This window comes from Pelodiscus sinensis, chromosome 2 (genome assembly GCF_049634645.1).
Source record: "Pelodiscus sinensis isolate JC-2024 chromosome 2, ASM4963464v1, whole genome shotgun sequence".
NCBI lineage: Eukaryota > Metazoa > Chordata > Testudines > Trionychidae > Pelodiscus > Pelodiscus sinensis.
Genome location: NC_134712.1, coordinates 234040358 through 234064682, shown reverse-complemented (window position 1 = coordinate 234064682; position 24325 = coordinate 234040358).

The window sequence follows — 24325 nt, the reverse complement described above, 5'->3', positions numbered from 1 at the left end:
ATCACAATTGCCATAGATACAGGACTGGAGATGTACTTTGTTAGTAGTTGTTTGCTCAGGGGCAGCTTTCAGCAATGTGAATACCTGGGCATTCTAGATAGCGCAAAGGCCTCTAGGTGGTAATGAAATACAAATAAAATAGTGATAATAATTATTATTTTTAATAAATGTTAAATCCATGAAAGGGGTTATAAATCAGGTTGTCTTGTCTTCCATATCATGTTTATTCCTCTAAGTCATACTTTGCGCTATTTTCTTAAGCATCATCCCAAAAAGTGTCCAATTTAATCAGAACCAACACAAGTATTGTGGAAACAAATATGAATATATATTATTTTATGGTATGCTTTATATATTTATATTATCTAATTAAAGTGACACTTTTGGGGATGATGTCTTGAAAATCTAATAAACAAGACAGACTGTGCAGCAGAGGTACAGAGGAATTATGTAACTTGCCCAACATCATCTAGAAGTTCAAGTTGTAGAGCTGAGAATAGATTTGTTGAGCACTTTGAGATAGCTGGATGGTGAACACTATAGCAGCACAAAGGATTAATACCTATATATTATTCTGGGAATGGTTGCTTTATTGAATTTGGTAAATCCAAACTTCATGGTGTAATAATTTATGCTCTGCAATTGTCCACAGTTTACCAGCATGGGAGGGACATGGTGGTCATCATCTGGTAGGTGTTGGATAAGCATAGATTTTAAGAGTGATTTCTGCACAGGTGTGCTGATTAGAATACAGCTAGAAGAGAAAAAATAATGTCCCACATTAAGCTTTCCATGTTTCGTAACTCTTGGAAAATGGCAAATAGTTTTCTGGGAAATGTTTTAACATGATCAGTTTTTGTCGCTCTAGTTTTTTAAAAACATTGTGTGGAATGGGTTTTCAACAAAAAATAAAATATTTGTTTTTCATATTTTGCAATGAATAAACACTTTGTTCAAAATAGTTTGATGATATTTTGACCAGTTCTAATATTTTATGCTAGGTAAATATAGGTTATTTTTCAGTGGGTTAAAGCAGAGTATTTTAAGGGTGTCTAGTTGGCATACATATAGATTACATAGCTCCTCCCCCCACAAACTATAGTTGTAATCTGATGGAGGGGAAGGCTTTAGGATTCCAGAATCATTTAAAACCATCACTCACCCATTAAGAGGCAGGATAGTCCAACGACTCTGGTGCTAGCCATGGTTTTCAGAGACCTGAATTGAATTCCCTGGTCCAGTCCAGACTTCCTATGTGTGTTGATGCGCATTGGAATTCACAAGTCCTCTGTGCACATTGCTGTACCATTTAGACAAGCTCTTTGTCTCTCAGTACTTAGAATCATAAAGTACTAGAACTGGACAGGACTTTGAGAGATCATTGAGTCCTGTCCCATGCCCTCACAGCAGGAAAGCACTATTAGATCATCCCTGATAGGTGTCTGTCTAACCTGCTCTTGGATATCTCCAGTGATGAAGATTCCACAACCTCCCTAGGCAATTTGTTCCAGTGTTTAACCTGAAAGGATGTTTTTCCTAAAGCCCAATCAAAAACTCCATTGAATTTAAGCCCATTGCTTCTTGTCCTATCCTCAGAGGCCAAGGAGAAATTTTTTTTCTCCTTCCTCCTTGTAATACCATTTTAGATGCTTGAAAACAGCTATGTCCCCTCACAGTCTTCTCCTTTTTAAACTAAACAAGCTCAATTATTTCAGTTTCCCCTCATAGCTCATGTTTTCTAACCCTTTGATCATTTTTGTGGCTCTTCTCTGGACCTTCTCCAATTTCTCCACATCTTTCTTGAAATGTGCCCAGAACTGGACATAATACTCCAACTGAGGCCTAATCAGCACAGACTAGAGTGAAAGAATTATTTCTCTTTTCTTGCTCACAACACTCCTGTTAATGCATCCCAGAATCATGTTTGCTTTTTTTGCAACAGTGTCACACTATTGACTCATATTTAGCTTGTGGTCCACTATGACCCCTAGATTCCTTTCTGCAGCACTCCTTCCTAGACAGTTGCTTCCCATTCTGTATGTGTGAAGCTGATTGTTCCTAAGTGGAGTACTTTGCCCTTATTAAACTTCATTTTATTTACCTCAGACCATTTCTCCAGTTTGTCCTGATAATTTTGAATTATGACCCTATCCTCCTATCTACTTCAGATCACCATCTGCAGGATGGTAGTAACAGCACTTATTCTCTGAGGGTATGTCTACACTACCCCGCTAGTTCGAACTAGGAGGGTAATGTAGGCATACTGCACTTGCAAATGAAGCCCGGGATTTGAATTTCCCGGGCTTCATTTGCATAAGCCGGGTGCCGCCATTTTAAAATCCCGGCTAGTTCGAACCCCGTGCCGCGCGGCTACACGCGGCACGGAGTAGCTAGTTCGGATTAGGCTTCTAATGGAAGCCTCGTGGAATTAGGAGTACAGCTAGTTCGGATTAGGAGGCCTAATCCGAACTAGCTACTCCGTGCTGCGTGTAGCCGCGCGGCACGGGGTTCAAACTAGCCGGGATTTAAAAATGGCGGCGCCCGGCTTATGCAAATGAAGCCCGGGAAATTCAAATCCCGGGCTTCATTTGCAAGTGCGGTATGCCTACATTACCCTCCTAGTTCGAACTAGCGGGGTAGTGTAGACATACCCTCAGAGAGCTAGTGGAGATTAAATAAATTAGGTTGTGAGGTATTTTGGTAATGAGGGCTAAAAAAGTACCAAAGAGAGATTCTGTTGTTAATATTAAAAATATGACTTTTGTGCTGTTCATCAAAAACAGTCTAGTGTTCCCCGTGTGACAGCAGCACATGCTGTGACAAGCACCATTTACAGAGATCTGCTGATATCAGCAATTCTGGTGCGCACACAGGGAAATAAACACAGCAGAGTGACATTCATTTCCGCTCCAGTTTAAACACAGTGATTACCCACTAAGAGGGCAAAATCAGCAGTGGAAGCATTTCCCTCCCCACCACTAACCCCCTCAGATTTTAAACAGGAAATCCCTGACAATAGAAAGTTAAAAAAATTAAAACACCCAGTGCAATGGTGTGTTTTCTCTACTATGCTGTAGATATATTTAAGCAGTGATTGTACTGCTTGTAATTTATTGGGATGGTTGATTTTTAAATATCTTAAGCATCTGGATATGTTTCTATCAATTTAAGGCTAAATTGCCTAATATATTACACATATTTGTATGGGGAAGTACCACAAATCTTATGCACATCTAAGTCGGTCTCGTGTGCATTCTTAGGCTAAGAGAACTGCAAAACTAAGCATTTCTGACACAAAGAATTCACAAGGAGACAACTCTAACCCTATGATTACTCCTATCACTGCCTATAAACATATTGTAAATCATTATTGTATGGTAAGTTGTCTCATTGCATTGATTGCAGACAACTGATGATATTTTAAACAAGTGAAAAATTAAGTCCTTATGTGCCTGAGATTTCCTCCCCACTTTCCCTCCCCCTTTGTTAATTTTAAGTGCCAGAGACAGTTTATGCAAAAGTGCTGAAGTGTCACTTCACTGGATTTGCTAAATGAATTAAGCTATCTATCCATCTCCTCTGAGAAAAATATTGATGTAATCTTTGCTCTGTGTGCTAGTGGGGAGAGAAATTGCTTTCTAAAGGAATGATATTGGATATCATATTTAATTATTAATAGTTACTATCATGGTTTAAAGGCGTATCTGACCTAGACCATATTTTATGGTTCTGTACTACACAGAGCTGTAACTATCTATTCAAAACCATATACACCCTGGTCAGTCCATTGCCTTCAGTCCATGTTGTCTCTCAGTTTCACCCAGGGTCATACAGAAGGATTGTTAACAGATGCAATTTAGGGAGACAAATCTAGAAGCACATTAATGGAAGGCCTGTTAGAGAACCTCCCAGTCACTCTAAAAATGTTGTGCACAGGAAATTAAATGGATGACGCAGTGAGCATAGGATATTCTTCCCTGCTGTCTACATGATACTGTATGAGTCACTCAAGAAATATGAAATCCAGTGAACAGGAAAACTTTTACTCTGGGCTTGTGGTTTTGGCAATCCCAAATGTTCAAAAATCATGAGTCAGGCCCCAAAAATCGTTAGATGGACTTTAAAAAAAACCATGATTTTTTTAAAAGTACATATGGGTTTCTTTTTGTTGTCCTTCTGATGTTTTTGCACCTTTAGGGTTCACAGTTGCCAGCTTTACTCCACAACCACAAGAGTTAGCAACTTATTTTTTTTTTTTAAAGAAAACTGATTTTTTTCACGTGATTCCAGCATTGTGGACATTAAGGAAAAAAACCCCAAATATTGCAAGATTTAAGATACAATCACAAGAAATGGCAGGACTGAGCCTAACTCCACACTCAGCGATAACTGCATAAATAGGAGTGATGCTGTTGACTTGAATATGTTACTGTGCAATTACACCCAGGCCACCAAGATCAGGATCCTGCCCTCCGAGGTTATGTATATGAAGTGCTTTAAAATCAATATTGCTATTTTTGCTTAGATAAAAACAAATAGCATCATTAACTGTGTGTGTGGGGGGGGGGGGGGGAGAGTGAGAGGGAAGAAGAGAGAGAGTAGAGGAGCAGAAATAAAACTATCTGCAGAATCAGACAACTCATCCCTGGTTGCTACTGGCTTGTGATTGCAGTTTCCTGGCAGAGGTATGATAGCTTGATTAAGCTTCATATAACACAATTGGGAAATACAATCACAAAAGTGGGTGGAACTAGCTCAAAAGTCTAGAGCCATGGACTAGGACCTATGTCAGAGTAGGCAAGAGACTGCCAGTGGGTTGGATCCAACCTGCCAAGCCACCGGATCCAGCCCACCAAGTCACTGGATCTGGCCCGCAGCTGCCTCGCCGGACCTCTTAGGCAGAGATCAGTTCACATTTTAAAAATCCATCTGTTAACCACTCTGTACTGCTGGGGAGGGAGGGAGACTTCTCATGCTGTTCCTGTCCCCCAGAAAAATCTCTTAGCTCCCGTTGGCCAATCTCTCAGTTTCCAGCCAATAGGAGCTGAGAATTTTTGCTGGGAGTAGGGGCAGTGTAGGAAGCCTTCTCTCTTCCTCCTTGTCCCCTCTGGTCCTTCCCTTTCCTCTCATTCCCAGAGTGGAGCCACGCGGAGCTGTGAGCAGCCTGCAGCAGTCTGCCTCAGGTTTCTGCTGGTAAGCGCCTCCTAGCTAGAGCCTGCCCCATTCTTCCCTTCCCCAACCCTCTGCCCCCTCCACAAACTCTCTGCCCCCTCCTGCATCCATACCCCCTCCCAGATCTGTCACCCCAGTGTCCTGCACCAGATCACAATCCTCTCCTAGCCTAGGTCACATCCCAAAACCCTGCATCCCCGTCCCCTGCCCTAGATCACAACTGACTCCTTCATCCAAACTCCCTCCCAGACCCCACTCTCTCTGCTGTACCCCAATTCCTTACCTCAAGCTCCCTTCTGCACCCAACCTCCATCCCAGACACTGTACCTTCTCCAAGAGTGTGGCCCATGGCCACTTTCCAAATTTTTGAGTAGCCCCCCATCAAAAAATATTTCCCACCTTGACCTAAGTTGTATTCCCAGCTATGCCACTTGCCTGCTGAGTGATCTTGGGCAAGTCATTTCCCTCACTCTGCCTAAGTTACCCCCACTGTAAAAATGGTGATAACAATGCTGGCCTACTTTGAAAATTGCAACCTCTTTGGGAGTAAATCTTGCTCTGTGCATAACTGAAGAGCTGCTGGGTTTTCCTTGATTTGTATAGTTCCTGACCCAGCAGGTGATTTTCAATCAGCAAAGCACTTAAGCACATGCTGTAATGCTTTGCTGAACTGGAGCCATAATGATTATTTGCTGATCCTTACATACGAACCTTCTGCCTCTGAACCCAGATCTGGGTCTGAATTTCACAGCTGGCCCACATCTGGAAAAACTATCCACTCCCCCCTCCCAATTCTTTTGGGGATGGTTTAACTTCAGCTCTGAATCATGCCTCGTGGACTCATCACAACCAACACTTGGGAATGTCACTTTATTTAGGTTACTCCTTTAGTTTGATTTCCTCTTTTAGGGGGAATTTCACCCATGTGCAAAGGGGCCACACCACCTTGTGAGTCTTAAATGATAGTGTTGTGCTGTCCCTCTGCACAAAACTGAATTTCACCCTTTGGGCTCAATTCTTTTCCCCATGAAGTCAGTGAGAGTTTTGCCACTGATTTCAATGGAAGCAAAATCATGCCTTTGTTAATGTACACACCTATCAATGACAACAGAAATTCTTTGTTAATTAATTTTTGTGTTAATATAATCTTGACGGAAACACAGCAGTTGGGTAAATTAATAAGGCAGCAAATTAAGTGTCCCATTACAAAGAATCAGTGACCAATCCAAGTTTTCTGTTAGCAAATTGTAGCCCTTAGCAACAGCAGACTGATTAATACCGAAACTGTCTCCAGTACGGGAATTCTGTGTCAAGAGACTGGACCTGTGTATTACTCACAAAGGCCTTCTGTGAATGTTGATCTCACTTTTGGTAACACAGTTTCAGTCTGACAATGTATCAAAATCTACTAGCTCAAAGACTATGAGGAGAGGTTTGAACTGTTTGGGAAATTTCAGATATGAATACACATAAGATTTGGCTTGGTTCCCATAGTTCTAATATGCTGGCTATCTGAGTGGATCTAAACACTATATATAGCATTAGGAAAATATTTGTGCAGGCCTTTCTGCCTACTGCTTCCCTTCTCTTTCTTTCTCAAGTAAATCTTTCACATTCAAAATATTTTTCTCATTGAGATTACAATTTAAACAGTTTGCTATTAAAACATACTTTGAAATCCATAACACATTACTCAAAGTTAAACTTTGCTCAGTGATAGATCATTCATTTACTTGCTGCATGCCTCTGAATACTTTGTACCAGTGAATATAACAAACTCATGATAATTACCATGTGCAACATGTTTGTGTTCAAATACGACCTTGAATTTACTCCTCAAACATTTCAGAAATTCCAGCTATTTGGATGTTCTTTGCAAGCTACTAAAATAATCTCTATCTGAACTGGGTAACTCAGATACAGATATTTCAAAATGACCTAGTGTAGCTGTTTTGATTCTTCTAACTTTGTGTTTAGCTGGTTTTCTGTAGCCTAGTGAGTCATGCAATCCTATGACTGTCTAGGCACTTTTCCAATCCAAAGGGTTATTAAAAGCTTTGACAAAGAACCTGGAGCTGCGTTGGGACGCAGTAACAAGGACAGCCTGTTTGTTTGTTAACACACTAACATAGACCAAACAATCAGATAATAAGCACATTTTGCTACGTTGTAAATATGTTTATACTATTACAAAATGCTTGAGTATTTTAGAAGTAAATGGACCCTATAAACAGAGGAACACACAGGGCAAATCAAAGGCTGCAATGGGGGCATAGAGCTTCCTTATTTGTCCCTCTGACTACTGCTGGTGCAAGATTCCTCAGCGTAAGTTAGAGCAGCTCTAGGGCTCCTTCAACTTACATTGGATACTAATGTCCCTCAGATGTCAAAATGGCAGTTGGGGATTGTTGTCACACAGGAATATGGTGGACATAGTCTCTGAATTTGTCCCCAAATTGATAGGAAGATGGTTGTGTAAGAATCTCTAAAGTGGTTTTGTGCCATCATATTGGAATGCTCCTCCCATGGTTGGCTTGTGCTGGGCCAAAACTACTGGGGCAACAGCAGTGGACCAAATGGCTCAGGGGAAAGGCTAAGAGATGTGAAGGCTTTCACAGTCAGATGCTATACTAACCACCACCCTGCCATCAAAGGCATCCAGTGGATGGAGGCAGCCTCTGCAATATAAGCTGGGTGCTTCAATTTCGTTCCTAGTTGCCCCTATCACAAAACCATTACTGCAGTCAACTAGTAGCTTAAGAACATATGAACGGCCATACTGGGTCAGACCAAAGGCCCATCTAGCCCAGCATCTTGTCTTCCAACAGTGGCCAATGCCAGATATCCCAGAGGGAGTGAACAGAACAGTTAATCAAGTGATGCTACTCCTGTCATCCATTTCCAGCCCCTGACAAACAGAGGCTAGTGACACCATTCCTGCCCATCCTTGCTAATAAATATTGATGGACCTAACATCCATGAATTTATCTAGCTCTTTTTTGAGCCCTGTTAAAGTCCTAGTCTTTAAAACATCATCTGGCAAGGAGTTCCACAGGTTGACTGTGCGCTGAGTGAAGAAAAACTTCCTTCTGTTTGTTTTAAACCTGCCACCTATTAATTTCATTTGGTGACTCCTAGTTCTTATGTTATGGGAACAAGTAAATAACTTTTCCTTGTTCATTTTCTCCATATCTGTCATGATTTTATAGACCTACATTATATTCCCCGTTAGTCTCCTCTTTTGTAAGCTGAAAAGTCCAAGTCTTTTTAATCTCTCTTCATAGGGGACCCGTTCCAAACCCCTAATGATTTTTGTTGCCCTTTTCTGAACCTTTTCCAGTGCCAATATATCTTTTCTGAGATGAGGCAACCACATCTGTACGCAGTGTTCAAGGTGTGGGCATACCATAAATTTATATAGAGGCAATAAGATATTTTCTGTCTTATTTTCTATCTCTTTTTTGATGATTCCTAACATTCTATTTGATTTTTTAACTGCCACTGCACATTAAGTAGATATTTTCAGAGAACTATCCACCAATGACTCCAAGATCTCTCCCTTGAGTGGCTATAGCTAAATTCATCCCCATCATTTTGTATGGATAGTTGGGATTATTTTTTCCAATGTGCATTACTTTACATTTATTCATTTGCCATTTGGTTGCCCTATCACCTAGTTTTGTGAGATCCTTTTGAAGCTCTTCACAGTCTGCTTTGTTCTTAACTATCTTGAGCAGTTTAGTATCATCTACTTGTTTGGCAGCCTCAGGCATTTAGGACTAAATGGGCATAGAAAATGAATTGTCCCATCATATGTAAAGTCTTTGGTATGGAACCCAAGTGAGTATCTCCAGGAAGGTTTATGCTCAGCAGGTGGCAATCAGTAGCAGCACAGAACTCCTCAGGAGCTGGGATGCGCAGAGTAAGTTCCTATAGTCTATCTAGGTCAGGAGATGACAGCTCCTCTGGCACTGGGGCTGTAGGGTGAAGGGGGAAGAGAGCCAGCTTCTCTGGCTGCAAGGGACGGACAGCAGGAGAGCTAGCTGTTCTAGCTATGGGAGAAGAAGAAAGTGCTTCTTCCCAAAATGGCCATTGCATGTCCCTGTCTCCAGCTAAAAGCTGAAGCTCATTAGCAAAACCTCATGTGGAAAATCACACTGTCACAACCTGTGCTGCCCCTATTCGGTGGATAACTTAAATTCCATGCTGCTTTGCTCTCAGCACTACATTCATAAACAGTTAAAATGAGAGAAACTTTGTGCCTGAGCTGAAAGCAGCAGCTAGTTACACTTCTCCGGTGCCTGTATTCTTCCAAGGCAGGGATGTTGCTTTTAATAACAAAGTGAAAGTGACACTGGTACCAGTCATTAATATTCCCTTACACACATTTGCGTTCAGTTTCTTTTGGCTCTTTCCTAATTTAGATCCTGTCCACACTAGAATTCAAAACATGCTAGCCGCAGCTATGTATAAATGTGGTTGTACTCAAGATTCCAGCATACTTTCCTGACCAGTATTGACAAGGGAGTTTTATTGTTGTTGCTGTTTGGGAAGGGAGTTATTCTGAAACAGTGAAAACTACATTTGCTGTAGAATGCCGGCCAGATCATTAGGCGTTATAAATTAACTGATTTCAGTGGTGCTACCCCAATTTGTACCAGCTGAGGATCTTGCCCTACTTTTCTAGATCATCTATGGCATAGTTTTGCAACCCACTTATAGCAGCAGGCAAAAAAATGTATGACACATTTTAAGTTCATTGTTTAATTAATAGTGGAAGAGTGCTCAGATGGCTGTGATAATGGATGCATTATATGAACCCAAATAGAATAGAAACACATTATCCAACTATCAAGGAAACTACACTAGAATCCAGCTAGGTAGGCAGTATGGTTTCAATTCCAGTGAAAACAGTTCCTTGGAAACTATGTCTCCTGTAGCATCTAGACATCATGATTCTTTCTTCTTTTTGAGACATAAGAAGCTGAAAAGCTGGCTGAAAAAAAGTAGTAAGAAGCACTAAGCAAGACAGTTTCCAGTGAGCAGTGTTTTAATAATCTGCAGTAAAGAGATGGAGGTTTGGGATAACACTGTGATTTGATTTGTCAGACATAGAGCCTAATTTCTCAGTGATGTTCCAGCTTTACACCAGCACAACTCCACTGAAAAACTGAAGAAAGCAGTAGTGAATAGGTCAGATGTCAGCACATCACTCCTATGTTTTGAAGAACCATGAAAATCCAGACTTGACATGGGGGCGGGGTGTCTGTGTGTGTGTGTGAAGTGACAGCACCACAGGTAATGTTAAAGCACTGTCACTTGTCTAAAGCTGAGTTTTCTAACCTCTCTGAAATTCACACACAGAGGTCAGAGTGGCCTAGAAATTGGTATGTTAGTTTGTGACCTGGGATAAAAGTGAGAGGCAAATTGAAGGTCATTGACTTAATGGGTTCCTGAGAGATAAACTACTTCCCATGAGCTGTTTTAAAACGTTAATGTTCTTATAATGCTTTTTAGCATTAAAATAGGGGAAAATACCAGGTATGTGCAAGGGAAAAAAGCAGCCCCAAATTACATCTCCTATATGACTAGATGGCTCTTTTTGATCTAGCATCCAGTGCCAAGAATCAACTTGAACACCTAAGAGTGAAGAAGTTCCACATGGACTTTTGGACTGAGTGTGCAAATCTATGTGCTTTCCTTTCCTGTCTGTAACCTGTATCCAACTCACTAGACCAAACTTGACTTGCAGAACCAGGAAGAGAATCTAAGATTCCCACAGGATACTGTCTAGAAGCACCTGCTTGCAATGTGTGATATGCAATGTGGGAATCAAGAGCTGAAGTAGTAGATGGTTTTGGTATGGATCTCTGCAAACTTTGCTGCTAACATACATTGGAGACTTTATGTTTCCATGTGACTGAATTTATCTTTTACTACTTTAGTTTAGATTGGAGAGGTTTGCGACTGCATTTTGAATTTTCTCTTAAAATCTCCAGTCAGATCAGTCTCAGAATAGGAGCTCAAGAGCCTGACACATGAGAGTGGTTGGCAAAGATTACCACAGACAAACAAGCTGGAGGAGCAAGGTGCTGTAAACATCCTGAGAGACTCCTTACTGTGGAGATGAAGCAGAAGTCTGGTGAAAACTGCATTCTTCTGCTGGATAGGAAATGTCACATCAACTCTTAATGTAAGACATCAGATATTCTTGGCACAACTGATCTTTGACATGGCCACCCGTATATTGGAAAACTTTTCTGGGCCAGGTAATTAGCTTGTGTAAATGGGCTTTACCCATGAAAGCTCATGATTCTATATATTGTTTTTAAAGTTCCAGCCAACACGGGTACCCCTCTGCGACTGATATAACTCAGGTGACTTAAGTACAGTTACACCAAAGTAGGCCAGTGGAGGATATAACCTAGAAGAGAAATGTTCAAACATAAAAGAAGCTGTGGTTCTTTATGATATGTTCTACTTTTTTTTTAGCATTCAGCAGATTTTGAATGGTAACAGTGTGGTGTTCTGGGCCACCCTGTTAAATGCAATGGGACAGTTGTGCAGTTAGAGAGTGCACAATGTTTGGAGTTCAAACTCCTTCAGATAATGGGGCTTGGGCTTTGTCAGTTAAAGGAACATTTTCTCCTTCTAAGAAACTGTTTCTTTAATATAATATTTCTTGCACCACATCTTACCACAAATTTGCCACAAGAGCCATGATTCATAACAATGTCATGCATTTTGGCTTGTTTGAAACTACGGCAAGGAAGCCATGCTAAGGAAGGCAACTGTGCTTTAAAAGTGGTTAACACATTTGAATCTAAATTACAACTTCCTGAGCATTTTTACAACTGTACTGAAAGCTGCTCTTGGACCTTGCCCCCGTTTTTCTGGTTTACTTGCAGTGCACACAGGGCTTTTTACACTGTTAATGACAGAAATGTGTCCCACACTGTTCTCCAGTGATTCTTTAACCCAGTGATTCCCTCCTACCCCCGCATTCCAAATTTACCTCAGTGCTTCTCCAGCCACCAAGTTTACCCCTCTGATCCACTGCCTTCCTAGTTGTTCCCAGTTCTTCTCTACTTTGCTTCAGTGCTCTCTTACCCCTAGTTTTCCCCAACATTTCCCCTCATGGATTTGGCCCAGTGGTTTCCTTCACACATGGCCATTTCACCCTCAAACACCAGCTCTGGAGCCCATCCACAGGTAAACAATATCCAGCAGAGCCAGACTCATGCTTCTATTATCAGTTCAACCAGAACACTGCATCCAACAACTCTCCACTGCTTGTGGAAAATTTTCAGGTGCAGCTCTGGATTCAAACTCCAGGCCCATCTCTGGTGAGTACTAATGCAAACTACACGAGGGCTGCACAGTGGATGCTTCAGAATGTAACTCTGGGGCCCACGGCTTAAAATAAATAAAACGTGGGATGACTTTGGCGACTAATTTGTAAGATAAATCTTTTATGTTGGGGATTTTGTCTGGGCACAATGAATGGGGCTGGCGGACTAAATTTGCAAGTGAACCACTCACTATAGCTCTTGCATCACTCACACATAACTAGTAAGTTAATCATCAGCTTTCATACACAGCTACCAGACGGCATGCCAAAAATAACTTACGTCTCAGTTATATTTGTTGACCTGACATGTTCCCTAGCTTTGATCCCTTGTTTTTAAACTCTCATTCACTTTTGCTTTTGAAATCATTGGACATAAACAGTTTCTGCAAATCCCTTCCTCCCCCCATCTCCTCCCTTCCTCCCCCCGCATTAAATATCCACATGATATGACAAGAAATGCAGCTGACGATAAGTTTTCATTTAACAGAATATGAATTAATTCACCATGCTGACATGGGCAGTTTGAGGCACAGTATGAGTCACAACTCATGTTATATTCTTGCCCAATTATATCCCAGTCACTTGAGCTAATTGAGTCAAATGATACAGTGTCACAGGACTTACTGTAAGTCCAGAGGATTTCTCCTGCTGCCTAAGCTGCTCATCTTCAGCTGTCAACACACACAGCATTCCGTGTAATTACAGCCAGGCCCCAACAACAGAAGAGCTGCAGCCGCCGTTGATTTTTTATGTTTGTCAGGAGTTGTTTCAGTCTCAGTAACTTCTGCATTTGTTCCTTTGTCGCTGTCTGCATGAATTTAATATTCTTTAAGATTGTACCGTCTCTCTTCCCTTTGCCACCCACAAGTTATTGGAATCCATTATCTCTTACTGACTGTGTGGCCAGGCTTGCCTTGTCTAGTTTTTAGCAGGGTTGCTACAGGGGCCTCGAATGATGAGTCAGCATTCTTGGAAGTTGTCAAGGATTTCAGTGAGCACTAGCAGAAAAATTGCATTCACAGCTCGTGTGAGCCCCAGAACTGCTTTCTGCTGGAGTTACAGTTTACAGCGCATTGGAGTTTTACTCTGAGATAGACTGGAAAGTCATACCATAATAGTCTATTGGCAATGTCTTTTTTGGGCTTTTGGTTTGTTACTTTGGTATGCAAAGGGGCTGATTCTGACTTTGCACCAGTTTTGACCAGTGTAACTGTTTTGGTACCAGGGGCATTGCTCCCAGTTTATGGTCCTATTCTCCTTTATGCAGTGGGCACTCCAGGTAGACTGCTCTTTAGCTAGGCTGCAGTGGTTGTGTAGTTCATCATGGAAGGTGTAGTTTTGTCAGGCAATGTGGCCCTTGGAGAAGAGATGGATGGTTTGGAGTTGCATGACTCAAGAGAGCAGGCGAGCACAGGAGACACCTCAGGGGTGCCATCTATCCTGCAGTTGCTTGGCACACAGTAGGGGCTCTAGAATGTGTCAAAAGGGGTGAAGAGAAAGAGCAGGATCCTGATCCTACAGCTTCCCTGCTCCTTTACAAGTTTATTTCTCCCTGAAGGGAATAAAGATTCCTTTTGTGCTCTGCCCTTCTGCAAGAGCAGCTCATCGGCTGGACCAGTGAATGGCAACAGGGCAACGTTATCAAGAATTCTCTACCTCAGGAGCGGCCCGAGACCGGCTGTAGCAGCTGGCACCCCAGGCAGAAGGCGCAATTGGCGCCCCTGCCTGCACAGCTGTCAATGGCCGTGACGTCATCATTGAGCGCCTGGGCCGGCAGCGCCCTGGGCGACCACCTAGTCTGCCTAGGCTCACGGTCCGCCCCTGCTCTATCTTTTTGCTTTTCTGGTATGAGAAATGATGGGTTTGTGAAAATCAACAGTGCCATTGAATGATAGCTGATTTACACTAGCCGAGTCTTTTATTTCACATCTGTGGGCATGGCAGCTTGCCAGAGCTTTCTTTGTGGTGTATATTGACCATGTCAATTACACAGTTGCCATAACAAAAAAAAATCTGTATTGTTTTAAACTTAGCAACCGTTCACCTTCTCCCTCCCACTTATTTTCTCAGAATTTCTTGTGTTCTCTTCAGTACCAACATTGGTTTTAATTTCCTCAGAGGGAGCTTTCACTATGACCATGAGAGCTGCTGACATAATTAGATCAGCCGATTGTGTAAAACTGCAATGGGAACTCCCCTGAAATGTCCGCCCCAGGAGCCAGTACTTGCTCTATGTCATTCAAGAGGCCAGAATGACTTTCAAGGTATTTTCCTCACAAGGTTTCACTGTTTATTTGTTTTGACCTGTTGACTACGACAAGAATAGACTGTGCCTTTTCTTAACACCGAAGTATACTGAAAGACCACAGTGACTCCCAAAGCCCTCAGCAGTCTTTCCATTTGTTGCCAACGCACAGACAACAGCCCTGCTGTGTAAGAGCTGTGAGCAGAGGAGCACATGTGGCATTCCACTTCATCCCAGAACCCCATAATAAATAAATATGCATCTATGCCATGACAAAGAGCCATGATGCCATGGCCCACCCACCCTCTCGTATAACGGTGATCAAATGACCAACATTCATCCCTGTGGCCACTTTGCACCTGGTCACATACTCCCCCCCTCCCCAGTATAAAAGCATTCCCCATGCTAGCAGAAAGCCCACTTTGCCAGCTCTGTGGTACCTTTGTGGAATCTCTGGTTGGTTGAGGGCAGGGACAGAGGTAGGGAAGGATGTAAGGAGGTGTGGACACCTCCTGGCAACGCTTCACTGGAAAGATACTTTCCGGAATCTGAATATAGGCATTGGCAGTGGGAGGCATAAATGAGAGCTCCTGGTCTACTCCTGAGAATCCAGTAGCAGTCTCCCTTCTGGTTCATTCCTGGACCAAGTCTAGGGTCAGCACAGAACCCAGGCCATTGTCCTTTTCCTGCCTTTATATCCTCTGTTTTGCTTCTCACATTTAGAATTTCCCACTCTCCTGATTTGCCCCCAAGCCTCTTTAAAATACATTTTCTGCTGTCAGCAATTGTAATGCTGCCAAACCATGTGCCAACTTATGTCAAGGTTCTCATGTCTCAACTGAATGCTGAGATATACATAGCTGAGATATACATTAATCTGGTTTATCTATGGAGTAGGATTATAAAACTGTTCTTGAGTGGTTAGACTTTATGGAATGCTTACGCTGGTGCATGAATGAATCTCACTTATAACTTCTTGTAAGTTAATACTTATGTGCTCGCATTGTAATCCTCTATAGCTGTGGAAATCACCAGAAAGGAGAGAGACATTCATTAGTGTAAAATGCCGGCCTACAAGAAAAGATATTTGTCTGGTCCCACAGAGAAGAAGGCCCTTGAACTCCAGATGAATGGAAAGACTTTGTTGATTGCTCTCTCTGCCACTTGGAGAGGAGACTGCAATTCCTCCCATCAGCTGATCTGGCAGCTCACAGTAGGAGGACAGGGAATAAAACACCTTACAAAGAGAAACTGTATCTCTGTGCTGCTTGGACTCTCGAGTGCAAGATTTTCTAGGAATAAATAAGAGATCCCCAAAGTTTAGCCCTATGGTGCTTCTTTATATAGAAACTTTTATTATCTTTTGAAATTTAAGACTAACTCGTGTGTGTGTATGTTCAACTGCTTTAACCTTATAAACAATTCTTTTCCTAGTTCTGAATTCTTTAGCTAGTTCAGTATAGAATTAGCTCTAAGCGCTTTTTTTGGTATGGGATATAAGGTGCAATTGACCTGGGGTAAGTGAATGGTCTTTTGGGACTGGAAGTAATACTGAATATTGTTGTTATTTTTAGTGTAAGGGGTCATCTATCACAAAGGCAAGCTTGTCTAAGTAACAAAGTAGATTAGAGTACTCAACGAGACTGCCTGTGATTCCATAGTTAGGCTGGTATGTTGCCTGAAGAGTTTACACTTGGTACTTGGTAGGTGAACTCTAACTACAGTCCTCATAGCCAATATAGGGTTTGTGCCCTGCCTCTTAACAGTCTGCCCTGAAGCTGGTACTTATGCTCTCGAGGCACTATCCCTATTTTACAGATGGGAAATGGAGACATAGAGGGTATGTCTATACTACCCTCCTAGTTCTAACTAGGAGGGTAATGTAGGCATACCGCACTTGCAAATGAAGCCCGGGATTTGAATTTCCCGGGCTTCATTTGCATAAGCGGGGAGCCGCCATTTTTAAATCCCCGCCATTTTAAATCAGGGCTCGAACTAGGTAGTTCGGAATAGGAACCTAGTTCGAAGCAGCGGGGATTTAAAAATGGCGGCTCCCCGCTTATGCAAATGAAGCCTGAGAAATTCAAATCCCGGGCTTCATTTGCAAGTGCGGTATGCCTACATTACCCCGCTAGTTCGAACTAGCGGGGTAGTGTAGACATACCCATACAGACTAAGGATGTATCTACTCTACAATGAACTGTCGGAAAAAGGTACGCAAATTGTGCTCCGCAATTTGAGTACCCTTTTCCGATAGTTTTTTCTGAAGAGGGTTTTCCGAAATTTGGCCCATCTACACTGGGCCAAATTTCAGAAAAGTTTCCTCTTTCAGAAGAGCCCTTCTTCCTCACAAAAGAGTTTTTCCGGGATACCTCTGATATCCCAGAAAAATGCCATAGTGTAGACATTGCCTAAGTGACTATCAAGGTCACACAAGAAGTCTGTGGTAGATCAATAAACTGAAACCAGTTTTCTGGTTAGTGTCTTAACTACAAGTTCATCTTTCCTCCCTATCATAACAAAAATAATAATTTCAAGTTTTCATGGAGATTTTTGCATAACTAACCTTATGAAATCAGAGTTTACACCAGCTATGCATCTATGTTTATGCTTAACAAAGTTAAGCCCTGCTCTACATTTAAAAGTTTTGTTGGCATTGGTTCTAAAAGTGAAAATAGTGCTAGGTAATAGAGCAATGCAGCAAAAAGCCCATGTGTACATGCAGTTATACCAGAAAAAAGTCCTTTTTCTGATATAGTTTGTCATTCATTCAGCTGATATAAACTAAACTAGCAAACTCTTGTGCAGGCTTAAGTTGTATCTCTGGGTATGTTGACACAGCAAAGTTATTTTGAAATAACTTTACCAGCGTCTACACAGCCAAATTGCTATTTTGAAATTTAATCGAAATAGTGGAGGGCTTATTTCGAAATTGGTAAATCTCATTCCACAAGGAATAGTGCCAATTTTGAAATTGCTATTTCAAAATAAGTGCTGCATAGACACTTATTTCGAAATAGGGGGCCTCTAGCCCTTCTCAGGGTGCCCTGCTGGCCACCCTGGCCACAAGGTAACTTCTGACCTGATGCCCGGCCAACCAGTTCCGGCTGGCCTTAAATGCGATTCAGCGTCCAATCAGTGTGGATGGGCTATTTCAAAATAGCAAAATCTATTTCAAAATACATTTTGTGTGTAGACGTGTTATTTCAAAATAAGTAATTTCAAAATAACGCTGTAGTGTAGACATACCCTCCATTAATAAGGAGTGCCAGTATAGCTACAAGCAGGGCCGGCCTTAGGCCGATTTGACAGATTCGGTCAAATCGAGCCCCATGCCTAAGGGGGCCCCGCTCCCCTGAGCCTGGAAGTACTGGCCCACAAGTTACAGAGGCGGGGCCCTGCTCCACCACTATGTGGAGCTGAGTCTCTCCCCTGGCTCTGCCTGGAGTGGGCTCCGGACCTGCACCGGCTCTCCCGCGCGTCCCCCCACCCCACCCCCAGAGCATCCCTCTCGGCCCCTGCTGTGCGCAGCTCCTTCTCGCCTCCTGCTGCTGCCCATGTGCAATGCTGCACATGGGCGGGGAGGATGCCCAGGCCGAGACGTGACATCACGGCCTGGGATTTTAAAAGTCCTGGGAGGCCATGTTGCGGGGCCTCACTGGCTTCAGCTTCAGCCTCTGTGGCCTGAGCACAGACCCTCGCCCCGGCACCGCAATCACAGCAAACCGCAACGTGGAAGGCAGAAGGTAGGGAACGGGCTTGTGCAGTGGCGGCATTGCGGGGGGAAGGGGAGGGGCTTTGGCTTGGGCAGGGGTGAGGGGGAAGGGGCTTGGGCGGAGGCAGAGGGGAAGGGGTGGAAGAAGAAGGGGCTTGGGCAGGGGGAGGGGAAGGCACCAAGAGAAAGGGGTGCAGGAGAGACAAATGCCAGGGGGCCAAGGGCAGGAGGGGAGGTGTCAGTAGGAGAGGGGACAAGGTGATGCTGGGAGAGGAGAGGAGAGGGGAAGGGCATGGGGGCTGGAGTGGGAGGTGCTGGGAGAAGGCTTGAAAGAAGGGGTGGGCATGAGAAAGGTGGCGATGGAGCAAGGCATGTGTGAGGGCACAGAGGGGCAGGAGGGGAACGGGGGGCAGAGGGTGGTGAGGGGGTGGGCCTCAGGGAAAAAGGGGGCAGGGGCAGTAAGGGAAGGGGGGGCACCAGGAGGGTGCAGGGCTAAGGGAAGGTGCAGGTGCCAGGGGATTTTGGGGTGAAGCAGAAGGACAGACACCTACAGGGGAGGGACCAGCACCAGAGGAGAGAGGCAAGGGAGGTGTTAGAAGAGGAGATGAGGAAGGGTAGCTCACATGAGCAGAGTGGGGCTACTGGAGGAGTGGGCACAGGGGGGAGAGAAGGGCTGGTGGAGGGGGGCAGGTCGCAGGAGGGCTGAGGGCAGTGAGAAGGGCAGGAGTCAGGACAGCAGAGTAGGGTGAGGAGTTGGGGGGCAGCAGGCACCAGGGGAGATGATGGAGCAAGGAGAGGAGACATGGCAGCAGAGAGAAAAGGTAAAGGTTTAAAAATATTTATTAATAAGTTGGCATGCTGCCCACAGCCAGTTTGTTTGCGACCTGCGGTGCAGTTTGGGTTTATGTGGAGATCAACACGTGGACGGTGAGTGGGAGACAAAACAAAAAAGTAGTCAGTGTAATGATCTTCTGTTGATGTGTTCTGGTAGTTAAATTCTTGGACTGTCATTGCTCATGAAAAGTGCTGTCACATGGGTAGAAATCGGGTAAATACTGCATTTTATTAATATCAGCAGAACTGACTTAAATGGGGCCTGTGTGTTGTGTAGTCTTGCCTTAATCTTTGTATTCATGCCTGTCAGTGTAAGAGAAGCTATTTGTACATTTTTGCTTGCATATGCAACCACACTTAAATTGAGGCCCTCACCATGTTCTGTAAGTATCAGTGTGGCCCATGGGGCTTCCAAAGTTGAGTTGCTCTAGCTCATCCCTGACAGGTGTCTGTCTAACCTGGTCTTAAATATCTCCAGTGATGGAAATTCCACAATCTCACTAGGCAATTTATTCCAGTGTTTAACCACCCTGACAGGCAAGAAGTTTTTCCTAATGTCCAACCTAAACCTCCCTTGCTGCAATTTAAGCCCGTTGCTTCTCATCCTAACCTCAGAGGCCAAGCAGAACATTTTTTCTTATGATACTCCTTTAGATACTTGAAAGCTGCTCTCATGTCCTTTTTCAGTCTTCTCTTTTCCAAGATAAACAAGGCCAATTTCTTCAGCCTTGCCTCATATCTCATGTTCTCTAGACCTTTCATCATTTGTGTTGATCTTCTCTGGACTTTCTCCAGTTTCTCCACATTTCCTGAAATGTAGCGCCCAGAACTGGACATGATACTCCAACTGGGGCCTAATGTAGGCTCATTCCCTGCCCAGGGGACGTGAGACTGAGTGGGTTAATTTCCAATCCTCCTGTTTATTCTTTTCCTAAGCGAGGAGGGCACAGTAGTTCTGATGGGGGCTGGAGAGGGGATGGAAGCCAGATCCAAGATCAATGAGCCCTGGGAAGTGGCCTTGGGGGTCAGCAGCAAGGGCCTGCTTTGGGAAGCCCCCTCTTTGGAGGTGAATGTGGCAGCATTGAGACACCACCCAGAAGCAGGCGCCACAGACACTAACTGCAGATTCATGGGATGGCTCTCATAGATCTTGAACATACATAAGATGATAGATCTGCAGGAGGGGGGGCAGTGGCATAGTGAGGAGATCAGAGGGTCAGTTGCCCCTGGGAGAAAAATAATATAAAATGGATCAAAATTATAGGTGCTTTGTGAATATGCTGACTTGAGAGTGGAAAGATTTCATATTATCATATATGATTCCTGGTAACCCATCTCAAATATGAAAAACTAGGTTGATACCTGTTGATATCAGGAGCTGTTGAATTCAGTTCACCATTTGCAGTATCTCATTAGGATATTTAGTGGAGAAGACGTTGTTGTCATCGTTGTTGTTTTTTATTTATACTGTGGGCAAAGCATGGGCTCACAAGAATTCCTCCATTGTTTTACCATGAGTCTCAAAACATTTGGGCTGTGTCTACACTGGCATGAATTTCCGGAAATGTTTAAAACGGAATACTATTACGTTTTCAGTTTTTCCGGAAAAGGAGCGTCTACATTGGCAGGCTGCTTTTCTGGAAAAGCCCTTTTTCCGGAAAAGCGTCTGTGGCCAATGTAGACGCGCTTTTCTGGAAAAGACTACTGGGCTGTCTACACTGGACCTTTTCCGGAACACTGTTCTGGAATAAGGACTTATGCCCGAGCGGGAGCAGAATAGTTTTTCCGGAATAGCGGCTGATTTTGTAAAGTAGAGCATCGTTGCTTTTCCGGAAATTCAAGGGCCAGTGTAGACAGCTCGCAGCTTATTCCGGAAAAGCGGCTGATTTTCCGGAATAAGTGGCCCAATGTAGACACAACCTTGGTGTTTTTCTAAAAACCTGGGGTCAGTTGATTATATAGGAATCTCAGCTTTCATTTAAAAAAAGTTATCTATACTTCTGGGCCTTACAGCTAAGGAGGAAAGCTTTAAAACATGAACCCTAAATAATCAAACAAAAGGCCAATAAAAATCCAACATGTTTTATTTTTAAAATATCTTATGATTTGTAGACCATTCTCATAACTTTGAGTAAGTGTTCCTTGTGATTTTTGGTTTGGCAATACTGCTCTTTGGAAGATTTAGAGAGGTCTATCCCTTCAGTTTCCCTTTCCACCCACCTTTTTTGTCACAGGTCATCAGAGAATCAGAGACAATGGAGAGTAGGGTGAGTCCATGACTATGGTTAATGACTGGTCAGGGTGACTAACTATTATCAGCCAGTGGTCTGAATGAGCTATCTACTGCCATCTGTTAATCAACTGTAGGAAAAGGCTTCACGAGCAGACCTTATTTATATAGACAACCTTCTTTGCCACAGAGATCAGTAGACACACTTGTTGTGTCAAGGTGATCAATTTTGGCTCTTTTGGGTTGAAATTCACTTAAGACTTGGAGCTGGGAGAATGAAATGTTATTATCCATATTGTATGATTAAAAGACCTGAACTTAATATGATCTGGCTTAGGGTCTACCATAACTTGAACATTAAGCAGAGGATAGTGAGTCACGTCTAACTGAAAGTCACAACAGATGGAAACAGGTTTTATTTCTGGTGGTGTAGAGTCTATTTGGGAGTCCTCAATTATATCTGACACTTTACATCCAGTGTTTAAAGGCAGAGATGACTAGAATCAATTGAGAGTCCTTGTCTTGTCTCAGTGATCGCTTGATCAAAAATCATTGATAAAATCTTGTCTAGACTGATCTTGGACTCAACATGCAGGCAATGTGTTGAAGAGCAGTGCAAAGAAGGCAATGGTTGTGAGGTACCATATTACCTAGTGAAATCATTGGTGCCTGGAATTTGACCACAGAACTGACACTTTCTTAACAAAGACTCAATTTTTGCTATTTAAAAGTAAATCAATGTAACAGAAAACTGCAATGCTCTCTGATAACTTTTTAAAAATCAAACTTTAAACTTTATTGAAAAAATTGGATAGTTTGCAATTGAAAATATTTGACCTACACTTAAGGCAACTGATTTAATTTTGTGTAAAATTTTGAATAATAAAGGATAGCATTTTTTTTTGAAAATGTTCAACTACATTTTGATCAGATCTCCTTCTGCTGTGATATTTGTGTGTGGTTGTGGTTTGTTGTGTGTGTGTTCTTCTCAACAAAAAATCCTGGTTGGGAGTTGTGGGGGGGGCATCAAAGTGGTTCGAATTGGGCCCCACACTTCCTAAAGCTGGCCCTGGCTACAAGAGTGAATCATTTCTAGTGCCAACTAGGTCAAAGGGTTTCATAATAGTTTTTCATTTTTCTTTATCTGGAAATTAGGCTTCACACTGAAGACTCAACTTTTAGCTTCCCTAATCAGATCCATTTTGATTTAATTAGCATTGATGTCACAGTCCCATCTCTGTATCCTTTTCTTTCTTTTTTCTTCAATATCTAAGGAAGTGAGTTGTAACTTACGAAATCTTATGCTCTAATACCCTAATAAATTTGTTAGTGTTCAAAGTGTCATTGGACTCCTCATCATTTTTTCGTTATTTCTCCTGCCCACTTGCAGTTCTAAATTGAAGAACATGTAATTTAAATCTATTTTTCTTGTTCTTATATTGATGTTTCATATTTACAATATACACTTCTGGGTATGATGTCCTGATTTGCAATCAATTAATACTGTTCCAGTGCCAGTTAGAATTCTTGCATTGTCCCCTGCATGGAATCTGAGACAAGCTGGATTTTATATTATGCTGATATTTTATATTATGCAAATTGAATATACTCCCATAACCTCCCAAGATAAATTGCTAATTGTTAGAATCATTTTACATTGTCTGAATTGTCTTGCTTTGTGAGATTTGAAAATAATTCTTAATGTTGCCTTAACATAGGAAAGGAAGGGGTTTACATGTATCTATACACTATCGGTGCATCTACACTGCACTCTTATCTTGAAATAATTTGCACTATGCATATTTCATAGCTTCTTTCAATGTTTTTTTTAAATTTGAAATTTGACGCAGTCTACACAGCATCAAATTTTGAAATAAAGCACTATTCCAACAAGCTACTTAACCCTCACAGAATGAGGGTTACAGGGTCACCAGAATAGCACACTTGTTATTTTGAATATATTTCGAATTAATGGGCGCATTTAAAGACACAGAATAGGTTATTTTGGATACTTCCTGTGTCCTGAAATAGCGCCACTGTCTAGACATTGCCTATGAAGCCTACTAAATACAATAGGAGGAAAGCAATGTTTTTTCATTATTCTGTTAGGCTTTATAACTCAGTATCATCATAACCCCAGCTGAACTTAGCATACATCAGTGACACTGATTATTTTAATGTAGCCATAAAGCAAGCAAAACAATTCTCTATATTCTTGCAGTCACTTGTACCTCTCCAAAGTGAGTGTACCTCTCCCAAGTGAGAGTACAACCTAACCAAATCAGAATTCCTCACCCATTCATGCCATTCATATGGCAGTATTTTATACAGGCAGTCCCCGGGTTACGTATAAGATAGGGACTGTAGGTTTGTTCTTAAGTTGAATTTGTATGTAAGTTGGAACTGGTACATATTGTAGGGGAAACTCTAGCCAAACATTTCTCCAGAGCTCAGTTTTATTCTCCCACACCTCACTTCCCTCAGTCCTTTATTCTCAAGCTGAGGTGTCTGCTGAGAAAAGCCACTCCACGTCTCCCTGGTCTGCTGGGGGGGAGGGGGGGCGGGGGCGCTAGCTTCGCGTCTCCCTGGTCTGCTGGGAGGAAGCAGCTAGTGCAGGGTTGCCTCACCCCGTTTGTAAGTAGGGATCCGATGTAAGTCGGATCCATGTAACCCGGGGACTGCCTGTACTTATTTTGAACTTGACTGCAAAGTAAAGAGTACAAGATGGCAGGGAATCAAACCCATACAGAACCTGCTTTGAGGAACTTACTGTCTAAA